This window comes from Panthera uncia, assembly GCF_023721935.1.
Source record: "Panthera uncia isolate 11264 chromosome A1 unlocalized genomic scaffold, Puncia_PCG_1.0 HiC_scaffold_17, whole genome shotgun sequence".
NCBI lineage: Eukaryota > Metazoa > Chordata > Mammalia > Carnivora > Felidae > Panthera > Panthera uncia.
In genome coordinates, this window is record NW_026057577.1 from 96,004,516 (window position 1) to 96,029,866 (window position 25,351).

A 25,351-nucleotide genomic window follows, 5' to 3' on the forward strand; every position below is an offset into this window, starting at 1 on the left:
AACAATGAAAGCTATGTGCTCCCAGCACTTGGTCATGGGCTAACTGATATGTGCAGCCACCAAAGCTGGAAGGGAGGGAGGGTCTGTGAACATTGGTTTCTCACCTAGTAGTGATATCAACACGTGCTACCCTGCAAGCAGACTCTTTACTCAACTCATGGAACCCTTAGTGATGCCTGCTTTTGAACAACTGACTCTAAAGCTAAGAGAAACATCTCTTAGGAATCAAGTTTCTGTGTCCTCTGTAAAATACTCATCAGTAATGTAGCAAGAAAATGCTTAAGATAGCTGAAATTCTCTTTTTACCATCAAAGGAGGCAGCATTTCTAGCCCTTCTGTCTCATGGCCTGGGACACCAGAAGGACAAAGGAGACGTGTGACAGGCTGATTTTAGTTCAAAATGGGCACTGTTTACCTACCTCGCACCCTGATATAAAGGCTGCAATGTTCCTTTTCTTTCTTCTAGCTCAGGATTGAGGATTATTACTCCAAGAAATTAGAAAGCAGACATGACATCTTAATCCCCTCCAAGTTTCTGCTGTGCCCAACCTTCCAGGATGTTTTTCCTTGTCACCAATGCCGAAAATCAGCAAGAGGGAAGAGGAAGGAATGAGACACTGAGTTATGAGAGCCAAAGTTCCTGGGCAATTGCCAGGAAGGTTAAGGCAACACAATCATATTAATGACTTTCTTTGGGAAACCTCTATTTTCATTTTTAGTATCACTTGAATGGATATATTCTTGGTGATTCATCCAAAGCTGTGGATTTTATTTTCCTCTAAATAAAGGAATAATCAATCAATAATAAATAATTTCCCTTTGTACATTTGAGTTCCAAGCAGAGACGAATTTCTTTTCAAAATTTCTTGATTCTACCCAGTGAGTCTTAGATTAAAAATAGCAAATGTGGGGCGCCTGGTTGGCTCAGTCAGTTGAACGACCGACTTGGGGTCAGGTCACGATCTCACGGTCCATGAGTTCGAGCCCCGTGTCGGGCTCTGTGCTGACAGCTCAGAGCCTGGAACCTCCTTCAGATTCTGTGTCTCTCTCTCTGCCCATTCCCTGCTCATGCTCTGTCTCTCTGTCTCTCTGTCTCAAAAATAAATAATAAAACATTATTTTTTTTTAAATAGCAAATGTAATTTGGATGGCCATGCCCTCAGCCAACAAAATGCTTTACTAAATCAAAGTTTCTTCTCTCTGCAGTTGTATATATACATACATGTATGGTGCGTGTGTGTGTGTGTATATATATATATATACATACACATATATACATACACATATATACATATATACATACACATATATTCTTGAAGTAGTTGAATTCTGGTTCTAGTTTTGCAGCTACATAAATAAATAAGGTCAGATAAGTCACTTTACTCAATATTAAGATGATGAACTTAAATAATAGTTTTTAAGATTCCTTTCAGGCCTAAAATTAATATATTTTATGATGAACGTAATTATTACAATAAATATTTGCCTCAGTGATACTGCCATCCCATGCACTCTGCAATATGACATTTCTTACAAAGATCTGCCAAAAGGCAGATCACTGTGACACAAAGTTTTAAGAAAAATGAAACCAAAATACAATTATCTCAGACAATTTAATTAATAATGATCTTATTAAGGAACAAATTCCTTTATTAATTCATTTTCTAATTCAACAAATGCATTTAGTTATCAATTCTAGTTTGATTTCTATTTTCCTTACACCCAAGTAAACTGAAAAAGAAGGATTCCTTCTCCTGAACTACAACAGAAGCACAGATTTGTCATAGTTAAATAACTCCAATTCTAGAGGTCCTAGTAGGTAAAGCCAAACATCTGGAAGCAACATATAAAATTCATATAGTTAATAAATGAGAATGAAACAAAGTATGGCATTTCCTTATTGTGTGGAAGAAACATCAAGTTCTCAATGGCCAACCAATACTGTAGCTAAATTAAAACACAGAATGGAGGACTTCAAATCATATCTAGATTTTGCTTTCTAATACTGTTCTCAAACAAACAAAACTAACAATTCCCTTTGCAGAAATGGCTGACTCCAAGGCTGGAGCAGAAAATACACAAAAGCCTGGAGTATCCTGTAATATCAGAAAGTGAGAAAATGCTGAAAACAAAATAAAAACCCACAATGGTGGGTGTATGTCCCAGGGACTCAAGAGCCAACTAAGAACTCTCAGGGGCCAAACTGGAACACTATGGTCAACAAAGTAAATCAAGTAGTACTGACTTATAACCTAAAGTATAAAGTAAGTACCCAGGAGTCTGTATTGACATAAATGAAAAATGAATAAATAAATAAATAAATATAAAGAGAAACAACTCTCTCAAAACAGAAGGATTCCAAGTCATTTATGTGGACACTCTGCACTCAATGAAGTGGAATAGAACTTCTCACTCCCTAAGTGTAAGGTACTTTCTTTGAAACACTTCAAAAGAAATTCGTGTGTAGTACCCTTCTTTTAAAATGTACATTATAGAAAGGAAGACAAAAACAATAATTTTATAGTGAAGTACTTTTAAAAACACTAACTCGGTCAAATAATGATCAGGGTTAATATTAACAGTGATAAGTCATGTTGAAAGAATATGCTCTTGGGGCACCTTGGTGGCTCAGTCTGTTGAGTGTCTGACTTTGGCTCAGCCCATGATCTCACGGTCCATGGGTTCAAGGCCCGCTTCAGTGCTGACAGCTCAGAGCCTGCTTTAGATTCTGTGTCTCCCTCTCTCTCTGCTCCTCCCCTGCTCGTGCTCTCTCTTTCTCTCTCTCAAAAATAAACATGAAAAAAAAAGAAAGAATGTGCTTTTGATATGAGATGATGAGAAAGGCACTTTTACCTCTATATCCCTCCTACTAAAATACATTACCACACTCTAATGAGGAGAAAAATATCGGACAAATCTCAACCAGGGCTGTTCTATAAAATACCTGACCAAAACTCCTTAGAACTGCCAAGGTCATCAAACATAAGGAAAGTCTGGAAACTGTCACAACCAAAAGAAGCTAAAGAAGATAGGACTACTAAATATGATGTGGTATTTTGCATAGGATCCTGGACCAGAAAAAGGACATTAGGGGAGAATGGAGAAAATCTGAATTAAGTATGAACTTTAGTTAAAAATAATGTATCAGTATTGGTCCGTTAATTGTAACAATGTGCCATACTACTGCAAGATTTTAATAATAGGAAAAATTAAGTATGGGGTATACAGGAACTCTGTACTATCTTTGCAATAATTCTATAAAATAAACATTTTAAAAGCTTAAATCCTTTTAAAATAGAAAAGTTTATTTAAACATTTTGCTCCAAATGTGTTCTACTATGTCATTCTATCCAGGAAAAAAAAAAAAAAAAAAGAGAGAGAGACAAATAAAAGTGATAGAAAAGTGGAAAATTATCAGTATTTAGGGAGATGAAGTGGAGATACTATTTGGTTAAACATAAATTTTACTTTGTTTCTTTCATTCTTTCTTTCTTTTTTTAAACCACAGGTAAATTAGCCAAATAATGTCTCAACTGTAACTTAGCCCCCAATCACAGGTGCCACTCTTTGGTTAAGAATAAGAGATCTATAGGTTATCTTAAACAATTACATGATTACTCCTTCATGAAATTTAGGACAGAATGTTCCTTCAATCATCTGAAATGTGAAATACTTCATAAAAGTTCATGTACTATCTTCATATGAATCATTTAACAGGGTAGTAGTAACCAGATGACTGAAATGTTCACAAAAAATTCAAGAAACAACAAAAAAAAGCAGTTAAATTTATTCTTTGCTGAAAGAGGTACATGGTTCAGTTTAAAAATATCAAATAAATAAATCTAGTGATATCGTGACATTTTGAGGGGAAAAAAATACTTCAGCAGGAGCAAGAAAGGAAAGATAATTTACTCTTAGGACAAACCAACAGACTAATTGTTTGACTAATAGATACTGAGCTAAAATGAAATAAAATCCTATTTCTAATTTTAAAACATAAAAATGGAAGGAAAAAAAAAAAACCATGCAATTAAATTAGAACAACTCAAGGAGGAGCTTGCCATGACCTGTTCAAGAAGAAATGGCACACACCTATCACTTATCTAAAGTTAGACCCAAACAAGAATAGCAGAGACCCAGGAAGCTCACTGACAATATCTTCAGGGATGGCCTCATACTGAATAAGAATCTGTAGTGTGTCAGCAGAACTGCCTCCATTTTGCAAACAGAGAGGGAACAGAGGAAAGATGAGGAGTGACAGATGAGCAGGTTCCCATTTCTACATCCTTCTTACTTGCCTTTTTTAGAACCTTGTTGAAATAATCTTTTTTTCTTAAAAAAGCCTATTCAGGAATATTTTAGGTTATAAATCTTGACAGTATTTACTAACAATTTTTAGAGCACATAAGTTTAATAATTTGCCAATATAATTAATATGGCTTATGCCATTGTAGCACCAATCCACCAACAAGCACTACATTATTTCGACAGTGTCATTCTCAAAGTCTATATTCAGTCAAACTTTATCAAAAATATACTATGTGCTATAGACTGAATTGTGTCCTCCCTCTCAAATTCATATGTTTAAGCCTGGATCCTCCATGAGCTTAAATTAGACACAGGGCATTGAAAGGGATGGCTAAGTTAACATGAGGTCATAAAGGTATGGTCCTGATGCAATAGAACTGGTACCCTTAGAATAAGATGAGACACCAGTGGTCTCTCTCTGCTATGTAAGTACACAGCGAGAAGGTAGCTATCAGAAAGGTGGAAACAAAAGCTCTGAACCAGAACCCAACTCTGCTGGAATGCTTATCTTAGCTTCTCGCCTCCAAAGTCCAAGAAAATAAACAAGTTTCTGCTGTTTAAGCTACCCAATCTATGGCATTTTGTTATGACCATTTAAGGTAACTAATATTATATAGGCAACTTAGAGTGGTCTCTATGTAAGTGGGGTTTTCTTCCTTCTTTTCTGGGGGGGAGGTGGGTTCTCTTCCTTCAAGGTATATGGTAAAATTGTACTTCCTAAACCTCTCTTACAAATAGGAAAAAACACCTGATATATTTCAACCAGTGAAATGTCATCATGACTGACATTTGTTAATTTCAGTGAGCATCTTTAGTAAGAAATCAAGCATGATTCTCCATTTTTTTTTTTTTTTTGCCTCTGCAAATGCAGTGTTCCAGATGTTCAAGTCTTTATCAGCTATATGAGTGAGGACCATGAGAAGCAAAGTCCCTAGTCAACCTACAATGGACACAGTGTGATTTAGAAATAAACTTGTGGGTTTGTTTTTATGTTTATTTATTTTGAGAGAGTGACAGAGAGTGTGCAAGTGGGGGAGAGGCATGAAGAGGGAGAGAGACAGGGAGAGGGCGAGGGAGAAGGAGAGGGAATCCCAAGAGGCTCTGCACTGTCAGTGCAGAGCCTGATGTGGGGCTTGAACTCACGAACCATGAGCTCATGACCTGAGCCAAAATCAAGAGTCAGACGCTTAACCAACTGAGCCACCCAGACGCCCTTAAACATGTGTTGTTTTAAGTCACTGACACGTTCCGTTGCTAACTGAAAGCAAACTTAGTTCTGCAGGGGAAAAAAAGTAAAGAAAAGAAGCAAGCAAACAAACAAAAAAACTTAGCCCTATAGGAGGGAAAAAAGAAAAGCAAACAAGGAACTTTGTAATTCTCTCTTGTAGCTCATGGAATAACCACTGCAAGCATATATATTACAGATACAATACTAAATACAAATGATTAACCTTTGTAACAACCTAAAGTGTTTCTAACTATCAACTGATATGATAACCTACTGGGAAAGCACAAAATGTTATTTTTGCATTAACATTTTATTAAAAATATCTATCCAGATCCAAGATAATTTTGGAATAGCATTTCAATTTCATCTCATCTTGTTGAACATTATTTGCAAAGTCTTTATTATTTATAAAGGTAAACAGAAGATTAATCTTACTTGATTTATGATAAAACATCCTGACACGTATTGAGATTGACATTCAAATTGGTCATATTTGGGGGTGCCTGGGTGGTTCAGTTGGGTTCAGCATCCAACTCTCGATTTGGGCTCAAGTCATGATCTCACGGTTTGTGAGTCTGAGCCCTTCATCAAACTTTGCACTGACAGTGGGGAACCTGCTTGGGATTCTATCTCCCTCTCTCTTTATGCCCCTCTCCTGCTTGCACTCTTTCTCTCTCTCTCTCAAAATAAATAAATAAACTTAAAAGAAAAATAAATTGGTCGTATTTTGGTGTGAACCTTTTATATTCCCAAGGTTAACTTAGTCTCCTTCCTCATTGCCACTTTCTGACATCACCTCACCATTGTGAACAACCTACGTCACCCTCAGTGGCCACATTATTTTGTGACATCAATTCTTTACACAATGAGCTTCCTCTGCCTTGAAGTTTTTGTATCCCCCCATTCACAACTGGATGATGACTATTCATTCTATAAGATTCACCCTGCATGTCAACTGCTCTGAAAAATCTTGATCAAAATCTCCACCAAAAATTACCTCCTTCTTTACATTCCCAAATCACTTTGTGGCTACCTTTATTATAGCATGTATTCCCCTTAATTATAATTTACCTGTTAATGTGTCTGTTCATTTTATTTTTAAATTCTAAGTGAGCTGAAAACATCTCTCACTTACTGAATTAATGTAGCTACAATATACTTGTGGAATGATTGGGTGAAAGTGTAAAATTAGAAATTGTTTCTGCCTGAAAATGTTGGATACTGAATAAAGTATACTCATGTTCATAATGTTTAGTTTAGTTTTTTTTTTTCCTTAATTGTCAAAGGGAAACAGGTTGCAAGCTCACCTGCTTTTATTTTTCTTGTTTCTGTTCTGTTATACATGCTTTTATAACACAGGAAGTTTAGGTATACTAGCATTTTAATTTGCTGGACTATGCTTTGTAATCACTGATTAGAAAGAATACAAGGAGACTTAGAAGTCTCTACGGTTCTGTCCAAATTCCCCTTTGCAAACTTCTGATATGATTTATATTCCTCAGGTAATAAAGGAGCTTTCCTCAACTTTCTTCACAGCCAGGCTACTGAACCTCTTCATTCTCCATCTGTACCACTCCTGTGGGCAAGAACAAAAGCAGAAAAAAAAAAGCTAGGGAACAGAGATGCCTTTTCATGCTCTTAATCAAAGGTCTGTAGCTGCCTGAACTTGGCCTACACTCCAAGCAGCTCTCCCAAGTAGGGACAGTCCAGATCAGCTGGCTACAGTGGCCAGCAAAAACAGAGGAACTACAAATTACTGCACCCACTCTATATCCTAGTTCTCCACTCTGACAAAACAACAACAACAATGACAACAACAAAAAACAAAAACACACACAGAAATCAAAAGGACCGACATCAGATGAGAGGGTGGAGAGACTATTGTGGGTGCAAGTACAAGTTTACATCTGTTGCAGTTTGGGAGTGGGGAGAAATGTATTGAAAACTCTTTAGGGGGCAGCACTGCACAGGTGTTGGCATTGGTAAGATGGGGGTTAAAATTAAACTCCATCACTTGTGAATGTCAAGAAGTTACTTCACCTGATAAGCCTTCATTTCTTCATTTCTGAAGGTGAAGGGATGGTGATAGCTCCCCAGTTATGCTTGAGTTGACTCAGAGAGGTGTTGAACACAGCATGTGGCACACGGATCACACCTCACTCCCACTGAGGCGTATATGTGTTATTTGGCCCCTTAGATGAATATACAGGATCAGAGCCTTTGTTATTAATAACCATTGGCATTAAACTAGCGACTAATAATAGTTTCATTGGTTTGATTTGTAGGGATAATATAGGAAAATAGCTGGGATAGAATTTGGAAGAGGAGAATTTGAGGCATGGCTTAACCTCTAAGTAGCTGTATTATGATTCACAAGTCTGTCTTCTAGTTTCAATTTCCTCATCTTTACACTAAAGGGGTTAAAGCAATTGGTCTCATGTATAGCACTAATGTTTGACTCTCTTGGATAAGCCAGATTCTCTTACGTTGCATGCAAAATGAAATAGTGAGAATAATGGAGGTGGAAGGGAGAGGGCATGTTCACAAACAGGTGTCACACAGCAGAAGGGTGCTGGTCAACCAAGTTAAAATAGGCAAGCAGTGTTCACAATAACTTGAGAGGCTCTAATTTGGCAACACACAAGTTGAATTTCTATTCAACAATAGATTTTATCACCTTTCTCTTCTGTTACATTTTTAACCTCTAAGCCCTGCACAAATTTTGATTTCAAAAGACAAAGAGGGCTTTGGTGACAACTGCAAAATGCTTGCAAATCATTGCAATTCAATTCAGTGCCTTTTTTAAGATATCAGCAGAGATTTCCACTACAAATAACATGCCCATGTATCATAAGAGGAGCCATTACTATGAAAATGAAATGTACCGACAGCATGTTAGCACAGAGTTACAGGGCTAAAAGAGATTATAAGCACAACGGAAGAAAGGAATCAAAAAAAAAAAAAAAAAAAAAAGGGAAGGGAAGGGAAGAGGAAAAGGAAAGAAAAAGGAGAGAAGGAAAAGAAAGGAGAGGACAAGCCATTACTGAATGGGAATTCCTAGAACAGTAAATGAATTGTCTGTTTGGCCAAGTCTAAAAAGTGGCACTTAACTCCAACTTTCAGAGAGAGATGGGGCTCACGCATATGCTACTTATTAATTTTATACCATAAAATGTATGTGAAAATAAATTGATTTTATTTTCAAAAGACAAACTTTTAATATTAACATTGAAGGCATATTTTAAAGTTCCTCAAGTACCTTTAAGGAATTTTAAGAAAGTTTCACTGTTCTTAAATAATTCAAATGGTGGCTATTGGTATGTTTAAGGTTAGTTGATGTTTTTAAGTTTGGTTAAGATCATGGGGCCAGAATGTAACTTCTTGGGCTATAATGCAACTCCATTATTTTGTTTGTTTAATTCCAGTAAAGTTAAAATATAGTGCTATATTAGGTTCAGGTGTGCAATAAAGTGAGTCAACAATTCCATACAACACGCAGTGCTCATCACTTAAAATGTACTCTTAATCCCCTTCACCTATCTCTCCTATTCCCCTACTTGCCTCTTCTCTGATAACCACCAGTTGCTCTCTATAATTAATAGTCTGTTTTATTGGTCTCTTATTTTTTCATTTGTTTTGTTTGTTAAATTTGACACATGAGTAGAATCATATGGTATTTGTCTTTCTCTGACTTTTTTCATTTAGCATTTTACCCTCTAGATTCAACCATGCTGTTACAAATGGCAAGATTTTATTCTTTTTTATTACCGAGTAATATTCCAAGGTGTGTATGTGTGCGTGCGTGTACACACACACATACACACACACACACACACACACACACACACTACATGTTTTTATCCACTCATCTGTCGGTGGACACTTGGGTTACTTCCATATTTTGGCTATTGTAAATAAAGCTGCAGTATACATAGGGGTCCATGTATCTTTTCAAGTTAGTGTTTTCATATTCTTTGGGTAAATACCCAGTAGTGGAATTACCAGACCATATGGTAATTCTATTTTTAATTTTTGAGAAAGATCTACACTGTTTTCCATAGCCAACTCTGCTCTTTTCTGACTGTGCGAACTTCAGCAAGCTTCATCTTAGCTTTCTCATTGTCAAATGGAGATAATCAAAGTATTCCATTCACAGGTTTTGGTGAAGTAATAAATAAAACAATTCATAAAAGCACTTGACATAGTAGGCACATAGTACGTAGTCAATAAATATAAGCTGTAATTATTAGTAGAGCTCAAAACACTTTAAAATGCTATATATTTTGTGATAAAATATGTATGCACATCAACTCATAATCAGATTCAGAAAAGATAAAGTATATCACTGACTTAATAACTTTATTATAACTCCATTGAAACTATTTACTCCAACACAGCCACCATATAGAGTAAAGCCAAGGTAACCATTGGACTACTAAGTCTAGAAGGTGAGGTGTGACACAGATTTTCTAAAGCTCCTTGATTTTTGAAGGGACCAAGCTTATTCCAGCCTTGCTCTTCTGAGTCTTACCTTTTTAAAAAAGTTTATTTATCTGAGTGATACAGTGAGCATGCCCATGTGTGAGCTGGTAGGGGCAGAAGAGGGAAAAAGAGGATCCCAAGCAGGCTCAGCACTATCAGCACAGAGCCTGATATGGGGCTCCAACTCACAAACCTTGAGATCATGACCTGAGCCAAAATCAAGAGTCAGACACTTAACCAAGTGACATCCCCAGGTGCCCCTAGAGTCTAACTTTTAAAGACATTATCTTCTCCACCATGCAAGTGTATCTACATCCCCCACCATGGAGCAAAGGGGCAATAATATCAAATATATCCACACAACCACAAACTAGAAACAGTCTCCCATCTCTCTCCAACCCCACTGGAAGTAGTCTATCCAGTGCTAGCACCACGAAGCAGCCCTGAAAGAATGTGCCTTATATTACCTGGTCCAAGGACACAGAAAATAGTGATAACTCCCAAACTCTTTGCAGTTATTTTTTAGTTAAAAGAATCAAAGAGGTTGGGAGAAAGGATCTCTGGTAAAAAATGTCTAAAATATTTATTTTTCTAATAAAAATAATGATCTTTATATTAATAATAACAACAACAGCTACCACTTAAAATATATACTAGGTATGGGGTGCTTGGGTGGCTCAGTCCATTAAGCTTCTGACTTGGCTCAGGTCATGATCTCACCACTCGTGAGTTTGAGCCTCACGTTGGGCTCTGTGCTGATAGCTTAGAGCCTAGAACCTACTTCAGATTCTGTGTCTTCCTCTGTCTCTGCCCCCAGCTTGCTGTCTCTCTGTCTCTCAAAAATAAATCAACATTAAAAAAATTTTTTGGGGGCGCCTGGGTGGCTCAGTTGGTTAAGCGACTGACTTAGGCTCAGGTCATGATCTCACGGTTCGTGAGTTCGAGCCCCACGTCAGGCTCTGTGCTGACAGCTCAGAACCTGGAGCCTGCTTTGATTCTGTGTCTCCTCTCTCTGCCCCTCTGCCTCTGGAGCTCTGTCTCTGTCTCTCTCTCAAAAATAAACATAAATTTTTTTTTTCAAGTTAAAAAAAAAACTAGGTGTTTCTTTTAATTTTTTTTAACGTTTATTTATTTTTGAGACAGAGAGAGACAGAGCATGAATGGGGGAGGGTCAGAGAGAGGGAGACACAGAATCCGAAACAGGCTCCCGGCTCTGAGCTGTCAGCACAGAGCCCGACGCGGGGCTTGAACTCACGGACCGCGAGATCATGACCTGAGCCAAAGTTGGCCGCCCAACCGACTGAGCCACCCAGGCGCCCCAAACTAGGTGTTTCTTTAACAAATTTATCTAAAGGTTACATCATTAAACAACCTTACAGTGCTTGTAGGGGTCCCACAGCTAGAAATTGATGATACCATAGCCCTGAAGCCACTAGGATGTTCCCTGTCCCATTTTCTTTGATTTGCCCTAATAATCCATTAGGAATTCAGCCTAGTTTTCTTGTTCCTCAGCAAAGGCTTTATCCAATTACTTTTCATCTCCTCGTCCATTTTACTTACTGCCTCTATCACTGATACAAGAACTGCCTCTATCACTGATACAAGATTTCTTTTATCTTTGTTAATGACCTATTGCTTCATTTTGGAGTTTCTATTGCATGCACAATTATTTCTGGAGTTTAAATTCACATCCATTTCGTCCAGAGTGTCACATTGCCTTAAAAAAAAATCCTCACCTGGTTTTACACTTGTATTTGCACATAACTCAGAAGATGAGTTTGTCTCCTCAATTTGGGACTCAGCCATGCCTATATGCAGTACCTTCTATTCCTGGCTTCCTTGATAAGTGTGTCTCTATAGAATATTATTATTTTACTGCAATGTGTAGGACATGAAATATACAAGATAACTAACTGAATCAACAACGCTGAAAGACTATTCATAACTACTCAGATGTTCAGTGCTTCCATTTTCACTGTTGAGCTAATTAGTTTTTTGTGTGTGTGTGTGTGATTAGTGTTTATGAACTCAACCCAGTACAAGCAAATAAAATACTGCACAGGATATTTCTGAAGTGATAGGTCACATTAAGAATCCTATGGAATGAATGCAAGCTACTCATGGGGATGGAACTGGGGCAAAGCCAAACGTCCCGTGCCAGATAAAATGAATTCTCCTCTCCCGACCATCTCCCCTGCAATACTGAAGCCTCTGGTTCAGTTGTCACAAAGCTGTTCTCCAGGGAACAAAGCCTGTTTCTGTTGAGGCGGGTGCAGCTACCAGCAACGGAGCCCTCACCATGATTCAAGTGCAGTTTAGACGTGCTAGAGGCAAAGGAAGCAATTTTCACGAAGAATAGCAGGAGCTATCTATACAAATGTAGAACAACATAAAAAAGCATAAAAGGTATTGATAATTAATTTAAAATACCATAAGGAAACCATAGCTAGAGTGAGGGGAAAAATAGAGCCTCAACAAAGACAAACAGAACTGCTGAAGCCATGAAAGAAAGTGCCCCAACACTCTGGACTGCAATTGCAACGCCCAAATTTTTTCCTGTAATTATGGTTCTACTTATCCCATCTTAGATTCATAGAAAAACTTGAGTGGATAGGGAATTATGTCATGCTGGGAATATAGAAATAAGTTCGAACAAATTGCCCATTTGTGATTATTTAAATAAAACATCATAATTGGAATATGTTGGTCGATAAAGGCAATTTTTTTTCCTTCTTTCTCTTTTGTATAAGAACAATACACTAAATGCTATCTTGATTTTTTTTAACTGCATTTCTGTAAATACAGTATTTAATGCCAGGTGCCCCCTCAATTTTACATTGTGATAGGCTACATAAAAGGAGGAGTAAATGCACTCCAAGTTGTTTTCCACACCACTTGGGCTCTGACAAGTCATTAAGAACATTCTCTGCTTGTGTATTGTCTTCCATGATAATTATATGCAGCTTGACTCAGTGGTACTCACATATAATGGGTCTCACTTTTACCACTTTTATTTCAACTATGGTTCACTTGTTACTTATGTTTATATTTGCTGCTTTCACAGACTCTTTAAAAATATATCTCCCAAACGGAAGAGGTTCTCCTTCTCTTTTACCCCAAAACAAATTATACTCCCTTTTGCTCCCAACAAAGAAAAGATAGTTTTTGGTTATCGAATAATGATAGAACTTTCTGTACTGAGTTTTTTCTCAGATGTGCCTAAAGAGGTGTAGATGCCCTGCATCATCACTTCTGCAGGCACACACATGCATCCAGGAAGGTTAAAAGGGCTTGGTCTTATATCCTTAGGCACCATCTGTCTTTCAATCCTGAAAAAGTCCCTAGTTGACAGGATTTTGCAGCTTTTAGATAGATATTTTTGAAATAATTTCTTATTTCAACTAGCATTTGGTAGAATCAAATGAGTTATTTTCTTTTCATAATATCCTTCAACAGATAATAAATGGAAAGCATGATGTAAATGCCCACTGTGAGCAAAGTTTGGGTCTACACACTGGAGGAGACCTGAAGAAGAATGCAGTCGAAACCCTGCCCTCAAAATTAAGGTGAAGACATAGATAAAAACATATGAATGTTAAAAGTGCCAGAAAGATGCTGTGGAGCCTAAATGTTATAGGAACGGTGAGAAAGCAGAAATGATGGTGGGTAGGGGAAACACACGCCACAGCTGACCCTTTGTTCTCAGATTTAGACAGGAGCATGAAGGAATTAAACCACCTAAGCCAGCTACTATTTTAGGTCTTAGATCTTGTTGGCCAATGCTTGGTGAGTGGAAGCAATAGATGTCCATAGATGCCCAGCTTCTGCTTGAATCTCTCCTGTGACAGGGAGATCACTCTGTCACAAACTCTACTTCTCTGCATTTTGAAAGCTATTTCCTATGTGGCATTGGAACTATGTGAATATTCTACTTCTACCCCAGAGGTTACACAGTTTATACCTATGTGGCCAAGAGCATGAGATCTGCAGTAAGAGATAATGGGTTCAAATGCAGACCTTGAAGACAACTCTCTGGTGTCCTCTTTCCATGATGTTCTTGTATACCATAAGGTAATAATAATGTTTAGAGAAGTGACATGCTCAAGATCTCATATCTCATTAATGACAGAAATATAGTAAGAACTGAGATATCTGAAAAATCTGGTGACTTTGTCATTATGAAACAATTCAGGAAAATTCTAAGCTTTTAGCCAGGAAAATAACATGTGTTGTTCCCCCTCCGCCATAACAAGTAGTACCACAGGATTTAAGGTAGATTTTAATATTCCTAATGATTAACTGACTCAAATTCTTGGTTAGAAATTAGGGATATGAAAAACTAAACAAATTGTCTTAATGAGAAAGCAGCTCATTCAAACCAACAGTGATCACTACTCTAAGTAAGAACCCATGATTTCCATTCTCCATATTTATTTTTCTTCTTTCCATTTCCATTTTCAAAACTGAAGTTTGGCCATTGGATATACACCTTCTAGATGGTTTAATTCAGTAATTTCCTGGTAGATTCTTCCTAATTCCAAAGTCTACTCACTCCTACTTCCTCCTTCACACCATTCATCAAACTGTTAACATAAAACACAGAATAGAGTATGATACCTCCCTTCTCATGAACCCCAATTATCTATAGGACCATGTCTAAACCTGTTGGCAAGCTACTCAAGATTTTTTCGAGTAGGCCCAAATCTACTTACCCAAATCCTGCCTCAACTCACACTGAGAGGGTCTATTGTTGCACAAAGTCAATGAACACTTACTCCTTATATTCCAAATGGTCAATGAAGTTTAGCTATCATAACATTTATCCTGGAAGGCAAAAGTTCTTCCATAACAATTGTCATTTATTTATTTAGTCAACCAATGTGCATTGATCATTATTATAGACACTAGGGATAGGCTAACAAAAAAATAAAAATAAAAACAGACCTAGTTCTCAATGAATTTCTCTTTTAATGGGGAAACAAACAAATAATAAATAAATAAATAAATAAATAAATAAATAAATAAAATATATACTTTGTTAGATACTGAGAGATACTAAGAAGAAAAATAAAGCAGAAAGAGAAGATACAGTATACTGGAAAGGAGGGTTTGAATATTTAGGTTGACAACTTACCGGATGATCAACCAGGGAAGATCTCAGTGTGAAGGTGATATTTGAGCCAAAAGCCAAAGAAGGTGAAAGACTGCTTCAATTGTTTTTCAAGGGAATTCCAGGGATAGGAAGGGATAGCAAAGGCAAACGCATTGCTGTGTTTTGTATTGTGGAAAGCCAGTATAACTAGTTCAGATTAAGAGGGGAAGACACTAGTAAGAAAATGAGTCCCAGATTCACATCTCTGTGAAGAGCATTTAGGGGTTTGTAGATCATATTGAGGATTTTACGCTTTTCATTGAATGATGTGGAGGACTATTGGAAGGTTTTGAGCAGAAGAATATGTCTGATTTATTTAAAAAAACAGGGTTACACTTGATGCTGAGACAAGAACAACTCCGTTTTTACTTTGAACCTTGGCAGAAAGAAAATATGTCATCCCACTACATCTAGAGACTGTATCTGGAAAACCTTTGGATGCATCCATTTTTATCTATCTACACCCTCACTAGCTTAGCCTAAGCCACCATCATGTTTTATCTAATTTAAAACAGTATCATCATAAATGGTTTTCCATCATTAGCTCTTGTCCCCACTTAATCAATTCATTTTGCAGAAATTAAGATGATCAGTTTAATATATGAGGCCCTGCAATGACTTACCTATTGATTTAGAATATAACTTAATTCCTCATGGCCTGAAATGGCATATTGAATTGCTCTATTTCACCATGTTCTCCCTCTCTAATATCATCTCTGTGGCATTCTGAGGTATTCTAGAATTCTTTCCCATCTTTAGACCTTCACACAGTTGTCCCTCAACCTAGAGACTCCCCTTCCCCTCAGTCTTTTGAAATGATAATGCCTTCACTTTGTCCTAATGAAGTTGAAATGATAGTGTGTCAGGGAGGCTTTTTCTGAACATGCTATCTAAAGTATGTCACTCTGAGGACACCTGGGTGGCTTAGTCAGTTAAACGTCTGACTCTTGATTTCAGCTCAGGTCATGATCTCAGTGTTCTTGGGATCGAACCCCATGGTGAGCTGTGTGCTGACAGAATGGAGCCTGCTTGGGATTCTTTCTCTCCCCTTCTCTTCCTCTCTCCTTTCTCAAATAAACTTAAAAAAAATTAAAGTATGTCACTCCCTACTGTTCTGTTATAAACCATTCATTCATTCATTCATTCATTCAATTGATATTTATTAAGTGCCTATGTACCAAATACTATCTTATGTACCATTCTTTTCTCTTCATTGCTTTATTCTAATCTGTGACTATATTTCATATTCAATTCCTGCCTTCCCAACTGGACCCCAAACTCCATAAATGTAGGAGCCATGTGTGTTTTGTTCACCATGGCATTTTTTTTGTGATATGTGACAAGTAATCAAAAATATTTGTAGAATACATGAATAATGTTATTCAGAATTTGTTGGTTTCTCCTTTAGGCTTCTACAGTAGAAATTAATTCATTAAAATTTCATATCTCAGGTAATTATCAATAGCTCTTTCTTCAGTAGGATGTAGCTAATCTGAGATATAAACGATTTCTTTATCATTACTGTTTCTTTCAAAAAGCCTAGCTTAGTAGTTTCATAAGTATAAACACTTCTTGAATTGAAATGATGACTGAGTAGAGCTTTGAGGTTTTCCCCAGTATCTCAACTTGACTTTATTCTGTTTTAAAAGGGTATGTATAAAATTACTAAGATTATTGGTCAGTTCCAGAAGTATAACAACAAAGCAGATGCACTTTCCATGCTTCAAGTCTAAGGGCTTCCCATTATAATTTCAAAAAGTACTGAACTATGGCCTCTAAAAGCCTATAAAATATATCCGGCTTTCTTCACCAAATTCATCTCGTAGGATAATTTTCCTCCCTCATTCACAAAGGTCCAGCCACATTGGTCTTTCTCTAATCATGAACTACGCTGAACACCTTCCCTCCTCAGGCTGGTCCACTGACCATTCCTCTACCCAGAATGCTCTTCACCCCGATCTCCACTGCACAGGCTTCTGCTTCTCCTCCAAGTTTCAGTTCAAATGTTACCTTTTCAGACAGGTCTTTGCAGAAAGCTCAGTCCTTTACTTACTCCTCACCATAGTGCTGTTTAAGTTCTCTATTATTTTTTTTTCCTTAATACCACTGAGATTATCTTATTTATTTGTAAATTCATGGTTGATGTCTCCACCATAGAATATAATGTTCAATGCAGCACAAATCTTGGTTTGTTCACTGTTACTTACCAACTTCTGTGTCTAGATCAATGCCTGGCACATAGTTGAATGTACACAACAAGTATTTGTGGAATGAATGAATTCGTGCATGCATAATGAGCATACTCCATTAGCATTTATTATAAATAGTTGGCCAATGTATAGCTCTTGAACTGTGTGTAAGCCAAAATCCACAAGACATAATTAAGAACAGGAGTAGAACAATTCTCAACTCTAATCTGGAAGTCATATAAGCGTTCCTGGATGAGATGTTACTTAAGGAAGAGTGGAGATTTCCTGAAGTAAAGGATGATGGACTCTAATCTGGGCAATTAGTTACTAGATTTGAAGAATTGGGCTTTTCTCCTCTCTAGGTCTCTAAGAACTAGCACACTTCCTGGCTCAAAGAAAATCTACAATAGATGCTTGTTGAATTGATCTGAAATTAGAACAAAAACCTGCACTAGGACATTTGCTGCTATAAACTCCGGCATCACTCAAACTATATTTAAACCATGTTTACTTATTTATAAGTATCATTTAAATAGATGAATATAAATTCTTGTCAGCTAATTTCCAGTGATTTACTGAAATGCTCTATTTCAAAATGTCAAGTGGCCATTAGCAGTAAACCTCCAAGAATTTATCTGCCATAATATTCCTACTTAAACATTGTCATTGCATTACTTCATTTTATCGGTTTATTTTAAAAAATCTTTCTGAAATCATTGAAAGTTTCTAATAGCAATTCATTTTCAATTTAAGGTGATTAAAATACATAGAGCAGAAATGGAAGGGAAACCCTCTACAGGGATACTAAACATCATTATACCTAATTGCCAGTAGGGGCTGCTAAAGCCAGGCATGTACTTGAATTCATAAGAGTGAAAGGCACAATTTTTGAAATTTGATATCTTATGCCAAATTAGGGAAATTCAGTCCATCTCAACCCTTCTGGAGAGTTAGAGAGAAGTTATTTGGCACCTCACTAAATTCATCTTGTTTCCTTTAATCAGTAACTTATTTCAATCATCTTTCTTAAGATATATTTACCTTGTCATTCCAATATGATTAATATCTCAAAGCATTACATATAAAATGACAAACACAGTCATATTTATTATCTTTCTCTTTTATGTTTATTTATATAATTTTCTTTGGTTCTATCCAAACACAGCGTGAGCCAAATAACTGTTAATTCTCCTATTTAGGTCTTTTTAAATGAGCAGATAAAGAAGGATGGAATCCTATACACTCCCATATCTGCAGTTCACACTTTTATGATTAAATTAGAGTTCTCCTGGGAGAATCTCATGTCCGTGATTATGAGCTCAAAATGTATAGGTTAGAGTATTGAGAGAAAATACCTATCCTTCTTTAAGTAGAGACTTAATTGGCAAAGAAGAATCACTGCTTCTGAGGAGTACAGATTGTGAGATAGAAAGTAATCACATATGTGTCTCTGTACTGCTATTTGTAAATTTTAAACCTTAACAACAGTGTGCTCCTCTCCTAGAATGCATACAGCTCTATCACTCAAAACTAAGTTGTACAATTGAAAGGTGAATGAAAGCTACAAAGGACTCATATAATGGCTAACATTGAGTTCCTACCATGGACCAATCACTGTTTTCAGTACTTTCCATAGTCTATGTCTAATCTCCACAACAACACTTCAAGGTAAATATTATCTTCACTTCACCATGAAAACCTGGACTTACAGTTGGGTGACCAACTTACTCAAGGTCACAATCTAATAGTATCATAGCTAAGAAGAATTCAAACTTAGATCTCTCAGACCATTATACAAAATGTTCTCTAACTTGATCTTGCATCAGAATAGTCAAGTGGGCCTGTTAAGACCCAAAACACTGGATCTTATCTCCATAGTTTCTGATCAGTTGGCCTTGGGTGGGGCCTGATGATGTGTACTTCTTTCAAGTTCAAAAGTAATGATGTTGCTGATCCCAGACCACATTTGGGGAATTATTGTCCTACATCATGCTCTTGGTTAGAATGTCAAGTCCTGGTAGTAAGATTAACTAAATACTGGTCTTATTCCAGAGTTTTGTATATAGTTAACATGAAATTTAAAATACATCAACATAACATTTATCAAAATATTTATAGATGTTATTTCTGGAATTTCAGTGAGTTTTAGCTTCGTTATACTCTTGTAAATTATTTGACTTTTAAAAATTGAGCACATATAATTTTTATTATTGGCAAATAGAAATCTGATTGCATTTTGGAAAAAAATAAAACAAACAAACAAAATCCTCAAAAGTGTGACATTTACAGAGGTGGTAGGATCTCAGCACCTTTCCTAGGGAGAATATACATACACACAGACACACATAGTATATACATACACACAATACATACACAAGTAGGAGCGTGCACATGCGCGTGCGCACGCACACACACACCCTAATCTACAAAAAAAAAAAAAGATAAAACCTTCAGTTTTCAGCCCAACCTGCTTAGTTGTCCCCAATAAATTCACTGTTTTAAATCTTACTTTCCTTATCTGTAGATTCAGAAGATTGGGCTAGAATCATAGTTAAAGGACTTTTAAAAGACTGGATAGTCTCAAAAGTTTAGTCCAGCTCTATATGCTATACTAATGTAAATCCTCCTTTCAGAATGTGAAGGAGAAAAAGGCCAAATATAAGTCACTTTTCTATGTGAGGGTCATTTAGATGAGACCAGAACAAACTGAAGGGTGTTGGACAAGGTGCTTAAAGTTGCGGGGCCACTTGGTCAAAATGCTTCCGCTACAGTTTTACATTTTTAAATGATATCATATTACATAATGATAGCACATGGCCATTTCTATTCTGCAAATTATGCCAGCTAAAGGAAATACCCTGGTATTTATGAGATGCTTAGTGCATCTGTCACCATGACCTTATGGCCCAAATCAAAGTGATCGGAGCTATTAAAATGATTTCCCTATTTGGCTGAATTTTAAAGACTATAGTTTTGAAGTCAGTGGCAGATGACCTACTAATGGTATTTAATGGTTCTCTCAACAAATTGTGAAGTACCTTAAATGACCCACTAGTTAAGTACATAAAAGGAAAATTCCAGCTTGAAACATCAAATCTTTCATTCCCTCCTGTTTTTCTTTTGGACAACAGCATTTTATTTTCCACCTTCAAGGAGGAATGGGGAGAGTAACAAAGGGAGTAAAAAGGGAATTAAAATTTCTTGAGCACTGATCTAAACATGTGATATGAACCATGGTATCTGATCTTCACAAAACCACAAAAGAAGAAAATTTTATCTTCATTTTGCAAATGAGGAAAAGGTGAAGAGAATTTACATAACTGAGGTCACATAGCCAGGGAGTACTGCTGTGAAATTTGAATGGCATCTATCTGAATCTAGAGTCCAAGTGTTTTCATGATGCTTCCCAGAAAGAGAAAAATGCTGACATTATGCCTCCATGATGTAGGTGGGTAAAAGGGACAAGATGGGACCCGGAATCTGCTAAAGCTGGGATGTAACACGTGGTGAGCCCTTTAGACATGCTCTTCGGGTTTCATGTTTGTGTTAGTTTATTTGTTTTTTACAAATGTTTTTCAGCACTTAAATAAATGAGCTCATGAACAAGTAAATCAAAGAGGATCGAGAAGTTATAAAAGCCAAGGCAAGAGATTCAATGTCCAGGCAGACTTTAAGGGGAAATAAACAAATAAAGGGTTAAACAGGAAATGCCACCTTGAGCTGAAATACAAGAAAACCATAACACAAAGAAGGCACAGATAACAGAATAAATTGCCCAAACTAGCCTTAGCTGCCTTTATTTCCTCTACCTTAGCAAACAACCTAATCATGGGCCTGGAAAGGAACAAGCAGTTGTCTGAGGAACCAAAGTCAAGGAAAGTTAGAGCAGACAAATTCCTGCCAAAGAATTTTGTCACCCTGGGAGTTGTGATAAGTCCTACAAGGCTCATGTCTGCAGAAGGGGAAAAAATGTCCCCACTCTACATAACATTAACTTCAGTATAACTTCTGGGTGATCCCTGCCTATCAGCCTCCACATAGAAAACAGGAAAAAGGCAAGAGAGAGAGACAGAGAGAGACAGAGACAGAGAGACAGAGAAGCTTGAAGAATAACTCCCATTTCTTTTCCCATCCTGGTGTGAATGTCCCTAAAATGCCCTATTATTTTTTTTTTTTTGGCCTGTTTTGATACATTGACCAAATAAATGAGCTTCCATTTTATTGTTGAATTAAATATTTTTCATTTTGTGAATATGGATCACAGCTAGAACTGTAATATAATTTCTGGTGAAGAGCATCAATTTTTTAAAATACAAGTCTTTTTGACTTATATAGCAATTTTCTAGTCTCTTCTCACTTGCAAGAAAGTTCCTTTGAAAATGGAGAATTTATTTCAGAGGACCTAAATAATCAGGAAGTAGGAACTGTTTATCCTAAGGAGGAGAGTTTAAAGAACAAAACAGGGAATCAGCATTGCAGATGGGTTTCAGATGTGTTTTTGTCATTATAGGAAGAGGTCCCTCTGAATATAAAAGGGATACTTGAAAATGAAGGTCTAAACAAACCCCAAAAGAAGTTCTTCCTATAGTGCTACACCCTGAGTGATCTGCCTCTGAGTCCACCCAAAGACAAGGCAAGAACTGGGATGTGTTTTAAGACGGGATTCATCTTCATATTTAAGAATCTGTTGATCCAGGTTTTTTTCCTGAATGAAGTCCATTTCCTTTTTTGAATCCTAACTATATTTTGATGTTTTGGTTTTTGTACTGCCTAGAGCAGTTTTAATGCATCATTTTTTTTCATACATATTTTAGTTCCATTTGACTATAAGCCTATCCATTCAACAAACATTTTATTGAGTATCACCTATGTGCCAGAAGACAAACACTGTTAAGATAGAATGAAGACTTGTATCTTACTTGATTTTGATTTTTCTTCATATGATTTATCTTCACATGATAAAAAGAAAATAACTTCTATTTCCTAGAGCTTCTGTTCGAATCAAATTAGATAATACAAGCTTATGGCCTGAAATATAGTAGTGTACAACACATTTTAACTATCATTTTTGCTAGCGGAGAGCCTACATATAATTCTAAATTATTTTCATAGTAAGATTCTGTAAGGCCTTTAAAACATGCAGATGGGTAAGTTGAGTCTGCTTTCGGTTTTCCCTCCATGACTTTCCTAGGCTGTATGGGTAAATGTAAATAACATAATTACATTTATGTAATGATCAATAATGATCATTGCTAACATGGCCTAAGGACTCCTAAATGCCAGGCAACAAGTGCCTCTGCATGTGGTTTTTTCATTTGACACTAACAACAGGCCAATATAAAGTACAGATGGTCCCTGACTTACAAGGGCTTGACTTAATAATTTTTCCACTTTCTGATGGTGAGAAAGCATTCAGTAGAAACCATACTTGAAATTTTGAATTTGGATCTTCTCCAGAGACAGTGACCACGAGGGGTAAAGTGCCAACACACTTATAACCATTCTGTACCCACACAACCACTCTGGTTTTCACTTTCAGTACAGCATTTGAAAAACTGAATGAGAAAGTCAACATTTTATTATACAATAGGCTTTGTGCTAGACGATAGTGCCCCAAACTGTGGGCTAATGTAAGTATTCTGAGGATGTTTAAGGTAGGTTAGGTTAGGCAACGATGGTCAGTGTATTAAGTACATTAAATGTATTTTCAACTTAGTGATATTTTCAACCTAATACGGGTTTATCAGGATGCACCCCCATGGCATCTCCATCCCGTGAGGGAGATCTGTATTATTAATATCTCCATAAAAACAAAAATAAACTGTAACTTATGGAAATTTTCTAACTTGCCTATAGTCTTACAGCTAAAAAGCAAAACTAGGAGATGTGACCTCATGGTAAATACACTTACTACATCATCTTTTACAACAGTGAAACAAAATTCTGCCTGTCCCACAGAAATACTCTAGGTCTAAATCTCCTTTCACTGATTGCTCCTTAATGAAGTGAAGTCACCACTCTAAATTCACCAACTGTATACAAATCGATAAATACCTATTTTTAAATGTCTAAACGTGTATGGGTTGGCTAGTATGCATGAGTGCACATATGTGTTCCCCACAGGGAGCTGCAGTGTGGGAACTGACATGGATGTGGGAACTGACCTTAATGGACAAGATGACTTTACAAGGCATAGCTAATCATTCTACTGAGAAAATACTTTTTCATTCATTCTCCAGTTGCTCTTTTCTTTTTCAACTTCATGGAAGACAACTGTAAGTAGTCTCAAAAATGCAATTTACAATTTAAAAAAAATTCACTTTCTAAATAAGTCTCACATGTACAGGTCTCACTTGTTAGATTTCAGTCACTTGTTAGAAAGCAGTTGATAAGTTGAGGACACACAGAAGAACACGGGATATCACAAATAGCCAAGGACCTAATTTTCTCAACTGGCGACTAAGGCTGTGTGGGGAGAGAAGGCGAATGTTCCTTGAAATGAGAAGCCTGTAAACATGATTTCTAAATAGAAATTATTCTTTTAGGTTCAGCTGCCATTGGAAAAATAGGCCCTATTCTAACAATACATCCGCAGAGGCCTTAAAGTTAATTACAGCCTTATATTTACTCTGGCTCTATTATACAGATGAAAAGAAGATGGTTTAATCACTGAGGAGGTTTTAACGTGCATTTATCTCATTTTCTTCTTGCTGTGGGGAAAAAACATACATTTGTATTTTATAAAAATAATGAACTATTTCATCTACTCTTCAATTATATGGCATACATTAAATGAATCCAAGTTATTATAGTCACCTAATATATGCAGTAAAGCAGTTTTTTGTTTCTCTAATGTGTAACATACCTAAGACTTCTCCATTCTGAAATGGTTAATTTCAAAGTTTCCCAAGGTCTCTCCTCTGAGCCCCATTACCAACATATGATTGTCACTGCAACATGGCTTTACTGACACATTGGTGTTAAAAGGCAGTGACAGAGCCAACAGAAGAGAACCGAAGCCATTTATATATACTGTAGAACTACTCTGACAATCCAAAGGAACACGCCATCTGCATTCTGTGTTGCTGCAACCTACTGAACTGTGGGTTTGCAATTTCAGAATTCAGAATGTCATGCCTGGCTCCACTTTAGGGAGCTCCCACAGCTGCTACTTTTGCTTCCCTGCCTTCAGAATTCTGATGCTGAAGTTAATATGTGAGGACATCCTTGTGTAGTGATGGAGACATGGCAGTAGGGCATGCTAGAGTACCATATATTTTTATGTATTTATTTATTCAAGCTGTGTGGCCTTTTCTTCCCCCCTTTCCCTTTGCAACTTATCAACCTGAGCCCTCAGATGCTCACACCCACACAATGATCTCAGCAGGCAAGAAGCAAAAGCAAAAGCAAATGCACTTTAGGAAAGAACAGGAAACCGACACTGAAATGGCCATTACTGGGCATTTCAATTTTACCTGTGGTTTCAGCTTCTGCTCAAAGTGCATGCAATGAATGTGGCCTGATTACCTTAATTCAGTGATATCGGCAATAATCACAATGACAGGCAGTGCCTAAGAGATTGCCCTTGACAGCAGAGTCACAGAAATGGAGATATGGAAAATTTCCGTTGAGCACAACACACAAAAGGAATAATGGAGAGATGCTCAGGGATCCATTTCCTGGTAGAAGGGTAGATGGTGACAGAGCTGAATTCACTTTGTGATTAACAGTAGGGTTGATGAGTGGATCTTTCACTGGTATCTTCTAGCATTTTCATTCTCAATTCTATGGGAGGATAAAGGAAGAGCTGAGATATAAAACGACCACAGAGACAGTTTACTGCTGATTTGGCTTAGCATGGGAAAAAGAAACTTCTAAAAAATGAGTAAGAATCAAATACGAAAATAAAATCAACTGATTTTAAAGGCAAAATACCAAGGACTGTTCCTGGAATAAGAATCATGAGCCAAGGGAAAGGATCCTTTCAGGTTA

General features: G+C 36.8%; 1 protein-coding gene and 1 long non-coding RNA gene across 3 annotated transcripts in view; one reads left to right on the forward strand and one right to left on the reverse strand.

Moving 5' to 3' along the window:
* Positions 1 to 25,351, reverse strand: part of LOC125934443 (teneurin-2-like) — an 88,704-nt gene that overhangs the window by 38,037 nt on the left and 25,316 nt on the right. The gene's annotated exons all lie outside the window — the stretch shown is intronic.
* On the forward strand, positions 6,286 to 25,152 carry LOC125934446 (uncharacterized). Of its 2 annotated transcripts, none has more exons than XR_007461401.1 (3): positions 6,286 to 7,184; positions 13,475 to 13,584; positions 23,483 to 25,152. It is a non-coding gene; the product is annotated as an uncharacterized LOC125934446 (long non-coding RNA). The 2 variants fall into 2 exon arrangements; XR_007461400.1 differs by lacking the exon at positions 23,483 to 25,152 and adding an exon at positions 21,870 to 22,117.